Raw genomic sequence first — 9,114 nt, 5'->3', positions numbered from 1 at the left:
ATTCCAGCTATAGAATTTTGGATTTCTAGGTTAATTCCATCCAATGCTCATTCCTCTGTATGTCACTTCCCAGAGGTGATGAATGATTCAGTGAATATCTGCTATTTACATTGCCACACATTCTGCCTAGGGATTCCACCTAACGCACTCAAATTGATTTTCCTCCTCTTTATTTGGTTTGTACATTATCAGATCAAAGTAGACCAACTCCCCAGCATCCGCCTGGCCTACACTGCATCTATTTCTTTGCTTTACAGTTTAGCTTGACTTGAAAAAAAATGTATTGTAATTTTGTTTGTGATGAGAACTTGGACAAACTATCTGTAATAACCTTTGTAATATAGTCAATTGACAAAAAAGTTTTTTTTTTGTTAGGTTGACCCGACCCACAGACTTGCACTGAGATAAAAAGAACAATAATGCTTCATTTACTCTTGCAACAGCCTATTGACTTGAATGGGCTGCCTGTCAAAGACACCAAAGAATTTCAAGTACCATTTTTTGGCACTGAGCTCGTACTCATGTAAAAAACGCTTGACAAGACACACAACTGCTAACCCTGTTTGGGGTGCCAAAGGTTAGTTATAGGTTGGGGTGGTTGCCATTTGTTTGCACAGGTTGTGAATTGATATAGGCATGCATGGGATACCTTTGGATGCCATTGTGCCCTTACTAGGTGTCCCATGTGTCCCTATACCTTTAAGAAGGCATGGGCTCCCTTCAGGCAAACCTGCCCTTAATCTATTTACTGCCTTTATATGTGCTCCAATTTGGGAGACTCAAAATTATAGAGTTAGGACCTCAGTAAACTGGGGTTCCTTGACGTGGCCACTGTGGCTTACACATATGTTTGCACATGTGTGAGACTAAACCCCTTGTATTTAAAGTGAACTGTTAGACAAAGTCAATTCAGTTTTGTTGCAGGCTAGCTGGTAAGTGATCTGGGAGTTTTGTTTGTCTTTGAGTGTTGCCCTTCCATGTGCTCCATGGTGCAAAGGCTAATTATAGGCTGGGGTGGTTGCCATTTATTTGCACAGGTTGCGAGTTGGTGCGGGCAAGCACAGGATACCTTCAGCTGCCATTGTTCCCTTGCTGGGTGTCCCATGCATCCCGATTCCTTTAAGGTTGGGTTGGTTGTCATTTGTTTGTGCCATTAAGAAATAATGGCACCAAAAGCGTAACCCACATTTTTGTGAATTTTTCACAGATGTCTGGAAACCCCAGCAGAAAGGAGCCTTTCCATCCACATTTCCATGTTGCTTGTGTGCTTAAAGCCCAATCACAGTGCTGCATTGTAAAAAAAAGAAAGCATATCCAGGTAACAAACATATTTGGCTTCCCCAATGTTTATTAATAAAAAAAAAACAAAAACTTAAATGTCCAGTCGGGTTTGGATTGTGTTTTAACAGCTTAACTTTAAAATAACTAGTCAACAATGTACTATTCACAAAGAGGCATTTTCAACATTTAATCCATGTTTAAACAGATATTGTTTGAGAATTACTTGTACTCGGGTGCTTACAGGGTCACGAGTGCTCAGTTATAAAACTCTGTCCTGTACGTCCCCAGAAGGCTCTCCAGAATTAGGGAGAAAGTCCTTAACAGCACGTGTACTCACAGTCCTTTTAGACCTGTCTTTTGGTGCACTTAGGGGTCCTCCTGCTTTCCCCCAAATGGGATTCCCTCGTGTAAGGTACGCCTGCATCTAACATCTTGGCTCCTAGACTCACTCTTTTCTCATAAAAAAGATTCTAGGAATCAGACCCATTTTTTTGAAAGGAGAAGCCATGTGGAGAAAATTCCCAGCTACTGTGCCCTCTGTTTTCCCATCCAGGATTTCCCCTATAATGCAGTACATGATGTTTATATACCAATAAATGGCACCCAAATCTTCTGGGAGCTCATTGTTCATTTGCAAAACTGACCTCTCCAAGATGAAGTACAGAGCCCATCACATTGTACTCATTAGTCCCACTTTGAGTTCCCCTTCGAAAATGTCCTACAAAGATAAATTGTGGATGTGTGGGGACATCTTGTAAAGCTTGTAAAACACTGTGTGCCCATATTGGAATATGCCTCTTGGAAACTCGCTAGGTTCCAAATGTATCATTTGTTTCACCTTATAAACAAGTTGTTGCAACTGGAGGTGCTCAACCCTGCTCAGATTGTGCAGTGCAGTGAGTGGTCTGTAAATATTACATCAGAGCCACGCTGATTAAGATACAGCAGTACATTAGGCATATAGACCCCAAGGCTGTGGATGAGCTTGTGTCCCTTGAAGTGCGATACACATCTACACATCTACCGAAGACTATCTGTGGGATCTTTCCTCCAAGTCAGTAACCCCAGGAAACAGGAAAACATTAACCTTGGGTAAATTTGTTACTTCTTATCCTAGGGGTAGCAAGCTCTGTTCACCCCTTGGGTGCCAGAAATGAATGCCCCCTAGCCAATATAAACATCATCCTAGCCCCTAGGTGTCTCTTACTTGAAAGACATATTAGGTGCTGGTGGTGCCAAGGCCCAGGACATGTGGTTGACAACTGGCCTATTTTACATGAGCCAATGGAAGGTGACCTGAGAAGGCTTATGTCACTACTTGCCAAACCTGTTCTGGCAGCACACCTAGGAAATTAAAGTGCTGGTTTTACAAAGGTAATTCTGTCCTATTGCAATAGAAGGACATCTAATGCAGGTAATATATAGATTTCACCCTTGCTTATAATTGAGGTCCCTATTGAGAGCGCACATATATATATACACAGGTGCATCTCATAAAATTTCATCAAATCATCAAAAAGTTAACTTATTTCAGTAATTCAAATATAAAAAGTGAAACTCATATATTTTATATAGATGCATTACACACAGAGGGATATATTTCAAGCATTTCTTTCCTTTAATTTTGATGATTATGGCTTACAGATAGTGAAAAAAAAAAAAATTCAGTATCTCAGAAAATGTAAATATTACATAAGACCAATAAAAGAAAGGATTTTTAATACAGAAATGTTGACTTACTGAAAAATATGTCTATGTACAGTATAGTATGCACTCAATAATTGGTTGGGGCTCCTTTTGCATTAATTACTGCATCAATGCAGCGTGGCATGGAGGCAATCAACCTTTGGCACTGCTTAGGTGTTATGGAAGCCCAGGTTGCTTTGATAGTGGCTTTCAGCTCATCTGCATTGTTGGATCTGGTGTCTCTCATCTTCCTCTTGACAATACCCCACAAATTCTCTATAGGGTTTAGGTCAGGCGAGTTTGCTGGACAATCAAGCACAGTGTTACCATGATCATTAAACCAGGTGTTGGTACTTTCGACAGTGTGGGCGGGTGCCAAGTCCTGCTGGAACATGAAATCAGCATCTCCATAAAGCTGGTCAGCAGAGGGAAGCATGAAGTGTTCTATAATTTCCTGGTAGAGGACTGCGCTGGCTTTGGACTTGATAAAACACAGTGGATCAACACCAAGAGATGCATAAGAAAAAACAGAAAAGCGCCTCTAAGTGTAGTAATAAGGTTGGCAAAAACTTATGTCCTATTAAATACTACACTTAGAGGCGCTTTTCTGTTTTTTCTTATGCATCAGCCTCACAGAGTTGACTCCATTCCTGGGACGAGCTTCTGCCCTAAGTGCTTCAGTATTTTAGACTTTCCCTTAGTCCACTTTCTGGCCATCTCTCCATACTGCTAAGGACCAGGGATGAGCCGAACACCCCCCCGGTTCGGTTCGCACCAGAACCTGCGAACGGACCGAAAATTTGCACGAACGTTAGAACCCCATTGACGTCTATGGGACTCGAACGTTCAAAATCAAAAGTGCTCATTTTAAAGGCTAATTTGCACGGTATTGTCCTAACTTGTAACTTTAGCTGAACACTGTGCACTGCACTAACTTGTAGCTTTAGCTGAACACTGTTCAGAGGACGCACTACACTAACTTGTAGCTTTAGCTGAACACTGTTCAGAGGACACACTACACTAACTTGTAACTTTAGCTGAACGCTGTGCACTACACTAACTTGTAGTTTTAGCTGAACACTGTTCAGAGGATGCACTACACTAACTTGTAGCTTTAGCTGAACACTGTGAGGAGGGCGCACTACAATAACTTGTAGCTTTAGCTGAACACTGTGCACTACACTAACTTGTAGCTTTAGCTGAACACTGTGAGGAGGACGCACTACACTAACTTGTAGCTTTAGCTGAACACTGTGCAGAGGTAGCACTACACTAACTTGTAGCTTTAGCTGAACACTGTAAGGAGGACGCACTACACTAACTTGTAGCTTAAGCTGAACACTGTTCAGAGGACACACTACACTAACTTGTAACTTTAGCTGAACGCTGTGCACTACACTAACTTGTAGTTTTAGCTGAACACTGTTCAGAGGATGCACTACACTAACTTGTAGCTTTAGCTGAACACTGTGAGGAGGGCGCACTACAATAACTTGTAGCTTTAGCTGAACACTGTGCACTACACTAACTTGTAGCTTTAGCTGAACACTGTGAGGAGGACGCACTACACTAACTTGTAGCTTTAGCTGAACACTGTGCAGAGGTAGCACTACACTAACTTGTAGCTTTAGCTGAACACTGTAAGGAGGACGCACTACACTAACTTGTAGCTTAAGCTGAACACTGTTCAGAGGACACACTACACTAACTTGTAGCTTTAGCTGAACACTGTGCAGAGGTCGCACTACACTAACTTGTAGCTTTAGCTGAACACTGTGCAGAGATCGCACTACACTAACTTGTAGCTTTTGCTGAACACTGTGCACTACACTAACTTGTAGCTTTAGCTGAACACTGTTCAGAGGACGCACTACACTAACTTGTAGCTTTAGCTGAACACTGTGCAGAGGTCGCACTACACTAACTTGTAGCTTTAGCTGAACACTGTGCAGAGGTCACACTAAACTAACTTGTAGCTTTAGCTGAACATTGTTCAGAGGACGCACTACACTAACTTGTAGCTTTAGCTGAACACTGTGCAGAGGTCGCACTACACTAACTTGTAGCTTTAGCTGAACACTGTTCAGAGGACGCACTACACTAACTTGTAGCTTTAGCTGAACACTGTGCACTACACTAACTTGTAGCTTTAGCTGAACACTGTGAGGAGGACGCACTACACTAACTTGTAGCTTTAGCTGAACACTGTGCAGAGGTCGCACTACACTAACTTGTAGCTTTAGCTGAACACTGTGAGGAGGACGCACTACACTAACTTGTAGCTTTAGCTGAACGCTGTGCACTACACTAACTTGTAGCTTTAGCTGAACACTGTTCAGAGGATGCACTACACTAACTTGTAGCTTTAGCTGAACACTGTGCAGAGGTCGCACTACACTAACTTGTAGCTTTAGCTGAACACTGTGAGGAGGACGCATTACACTAACTTGTAGCTTTAGCTGAACACTGTGAGGAGGACGCACTACACTAACTTGTAGGTTTAGCTGAACACTGTGCACTACACTAACCACTAACTTGTAGCTTTAGCTGAACACTGTTCAGAGGATGCACTACACTAACTTGTAGCTTTAGCTGAACACTGTGCAGAGGTCGCACTACACTAACTTGTAGCTTTAGCTGAACACTGTGCAGAGGTCACACTAAACTAACTTGTAGCTTTAGCTGAACACTGTGAGGAGGACGCACTACACTAACTGTTGATAGTCTAGCAGGCTGACTGTGGTACTAATAGGATCAGAAGAACACCAACAATTTTCTTCAGGTAGCTGTAAATACTGTAACAACACAAGCCTGCCTGTCAGTAGGAAGATAATAACAGGAACGGATCTAGCTAAACTGAATACAGTGTATATATATATATATATATATATATATACACACAACACCTGGGATGCATATATTTACACAATACACTGTGAGAGCAGCTAACTGACTGACTGCCTTGCCTAATCTATCTAACTTAAATCAAATGACACTGTCTCTCTGTCTCTCAACGCCAGAACACACTACACAGGGCCGCTGTGCAGGTGGCCTTATATAGTGTGGGGCGTGTACTAAACCCCCTGAGCCATAATTGGCCAAAGCCACCCTGGCTTTGGTCATTTACAGCTCTCTCTACAGACAGCGCTGTGATTGGCCAAGCATGCGGGCCAATCATCATAGTGCATGCTTGGCCAATCATCAGCCAGCAATGCACTGCGATGCCGCAGTGAATTATGGGCCGTGACGTGCCACATGTATTTGGTGCGAATGGCCCATATTGTTCGCAATTCGGCAAACGGGAGAACAGCCAATGTTCGAGTCAAACATGGGTTTGACTCGAACACAAAGCTCATCCCTACTAAGGACTTTAAAGAACTATTGGACTGGCCTTTCAATTGGTCTTGCATGGGTTATTCAATTTGTGCGTTTGCATCAAAGTATCAAGTACAAATTTTAGGAACTTCAACCATTTTATACACAGTCCTCCCACTTTCAGGGGCTCAAATGTAATTGGACAAGTGAATATACTCATACTCATACCTGAAGGGTCTGGTATGGAATTTAGGGGGACCCCCCCACATCATTTTTTTTTTTAAATTTTGGCCGGGGTTCCCCTTAATATCCATACCAGACCTGAAGGGCCTGGTATGGAATTTAGGGGGACCCCCCGCCTCATTTTTTTTTTTAATTTTGGTTCGGGGTTCCCCTGTGGGGAATTCCCATGCTGTTTTTATCAATGAACTTCTATGTGTATTGTTGGACCGGCAATACATTAATAGCTGCGAGTAGTTTTAAATGACTTTTTTTCCTTTGAAATGTCATTTTGCTGTCAGACTGTTCTAAACACGGGAAACATGCGCCCCTTTACAGGCATACTATAGACACCCCCCAGGTACGAAATTTAAAAGGATATTACACTTTTATTGTTTCACTTTAAGCATTATTAAAATCACTGCTCCCGAAAAAATGGCCGTTTTTAAACTTTTTTTTGCATTGATCCATGTCCCCTGGGGCAGGACCCAGGTCCCCAAACATTTTTTATGACAATAACTTGCATATAAGCCTTTAAAATTAGCACTTTTGATTATTCATGTTCGTGTCCCATAGACTTTAACGGTGTTCGCGTGTTCGAATGAACTTTTTTCCTGTTCGCATGTTCTGGTGCGAACCGAACAGGGGGGTGTTCGGCTCATCCCTAGTCAGGATCAGTGGTGTCCTCAATGTCAAGAAATACAGGCAGATACTTATCCATCATACTATACCATCAAGGAGACCTGCCTAAAACTATTGCACAGTAGTGTGTGTGTGTATACTTTATATGTATATGATTACAAAATTAAAAATAAAGCTTGTGTACAAAATAAACTTTTATGTTAGAAGAAAAAAAATGAATTTAAATGATAAAGTTACAGGGCACACATCAGTGCCTGTAGATACCTTTAGGGTGACCATATATGCGGTGATCACACTGAGAAAGACAGACGGTGAGTCATCTGCCAATGCTCATTCACCTCATCGCACAGACAGACCTGATGCTACCTTTAATCAGATGTTCCCTCAGCAGTACACACAAGGTGAAAAGTTTATTTCCAACATATTATAAAACCTCTGAATGAGGTGAAAGCTTTTCCTGATACTCCAGAGTTAACCCCTACACCACCCAACTGTCTCAGTTGATGCTCATCTGAGTTTCCTCTCACCCTGATGTCATATCAGAAAGCCCAGTATTCTCAACAAATGAAATGTCGCAGTATTCTCAAAAATTACAATGCATTAAATGTATGTTAGTGTTTGATAGCAAAAGACTGGAGTTGTTCATTGTTTATGTAGATCTCAGTAATTACTAACTATAAGGCTTCCTCACTCAAATCCTCCCTGTAAACCTAACATTGCTCCCAATTCTCACACTTATGCTGCGTAGAAACGATCGGAAATTCGGCCAGCAAAAGACCGATGAGAGCTTTTGGTTGGAAAATGCGACCGTGTGTATACTCCATCGGACTTTTGCTGGCAGAATTCCCGCCAGCAAAATATTGAGAGCAGATGCTCAATTTTTCGGTCGGAAAAAGTTCCTATCCGAAAATGCGATCGTCTGTACAAATTCCGATGCGCAAAATTCCTACGCATGCTTGGAAACAATTTGAGGCATGCTCGGAAGCACTGAACTTAATTTTCTCGGCTCGTCGTAGTGTTGTACGTCACCGTGTTCTTAACGGTGGAAAGTTCACAGAACTTTTGTGTGACCGTGTGTATGCAAGGCAAGCTTGAGCGGAATTCTGTCGGAAAAACCATCCAAGTTTTTTCCGATGGAAAATCCACTCGTGTGTACGCGGCATAAGCCGCATCCTTATACTGACTAACAGTAAGTGTCTCTGGAATTTCAAAACCTAACTATAAGTCTCACCCTAACAATAACTTTGCCTGTACCCTTAACCTTAAGTTTCCATATAACCGAATCCCTACCCCTTCCTGTAACCATAACACTAACTTCCCATGTAATCCTAACACTAACCCTTCATGTAATTCTAGCATTATCACTTTCTGTATCGCTTCTCTGCCTTTTGGCTAAGATCAAGTGTAATATCTGTTCTTATTAGTGTTCAGTAGGGGCGCTGTACTATCATTCTGGCTTAACTGGGTGCTGGGATGGCTGGTTATATAGTATCCCTGCTGGTATGATGGGGGCTCTGAAGGCTAGTACTGGCTCGAACAGAAACTGGGGCGCCCACAGGCAGTTGAGGCACGGGAGTAATTCCTCTGGAAAATTGGATGGGCCTAGTTCCTCTTGATTTGAATGGATATACCTTGTCTGGCCATGGGCTGGGATGGTAGAGAGTCCACGGTGTCTGTGCCCCCTGGGAGTGGTCGCCCTAGGGGTGTTCTTAGTAACAGTTGGGTGTGGGACCCCACGGTGTGATGAAAAGGCACAAGGTCACATCACCAAAAACTTTTTTCTGCACTGGGCCTTTTAGGGCTAGTCTGGGGCAATTTTTGTTACCAGGCCTCAGGGCCTAGCCAGTGCACATTGTAGGTCACTTATTTATTTATTGATTTATTTTTTCTGCTCATGTTTTATCACCCTTCACTTATGTGTGTTTTTTTTTCTCACTACAATGGATGGTGTGAGTCCTTGGGCTTGACCTG

The 9,114-nt window shown here is 42.4% G+C and overlaps 1 pseudogene; it reads left to right on the top strand.

Annotated features, from left to right (window-relative positions):
* The first annotated feature begins 8,515 nt into the window (after positions 1–8,515).
* LOC141135851 (U2 spliceosomal RNA) lies at positions 8,516–8,676 on the top strand (annotated as a pseudogene).
* The last annotated feature ends 438 nt before the right edge of the window (positions 8,677–9,114 follow it).

This window comes from Aquarana catesbeiana, linkage group LG03 (genome assembly GCF_042186555.1).
Source record: "Aquarana catesbeiana isolate 2022-GZ linkage group LG03, ASM4218655v1, whole genome shotgun sequence".
Lineage (NCBI taxonomy): Eukaryota > Metazoa > Chordata > Amphibia > Anura > Ranidae > Aquarana > Aquarana catesbeiana.
This window is presented reverse-complemented; position numbering and strand designations above follow the sequence as displayed.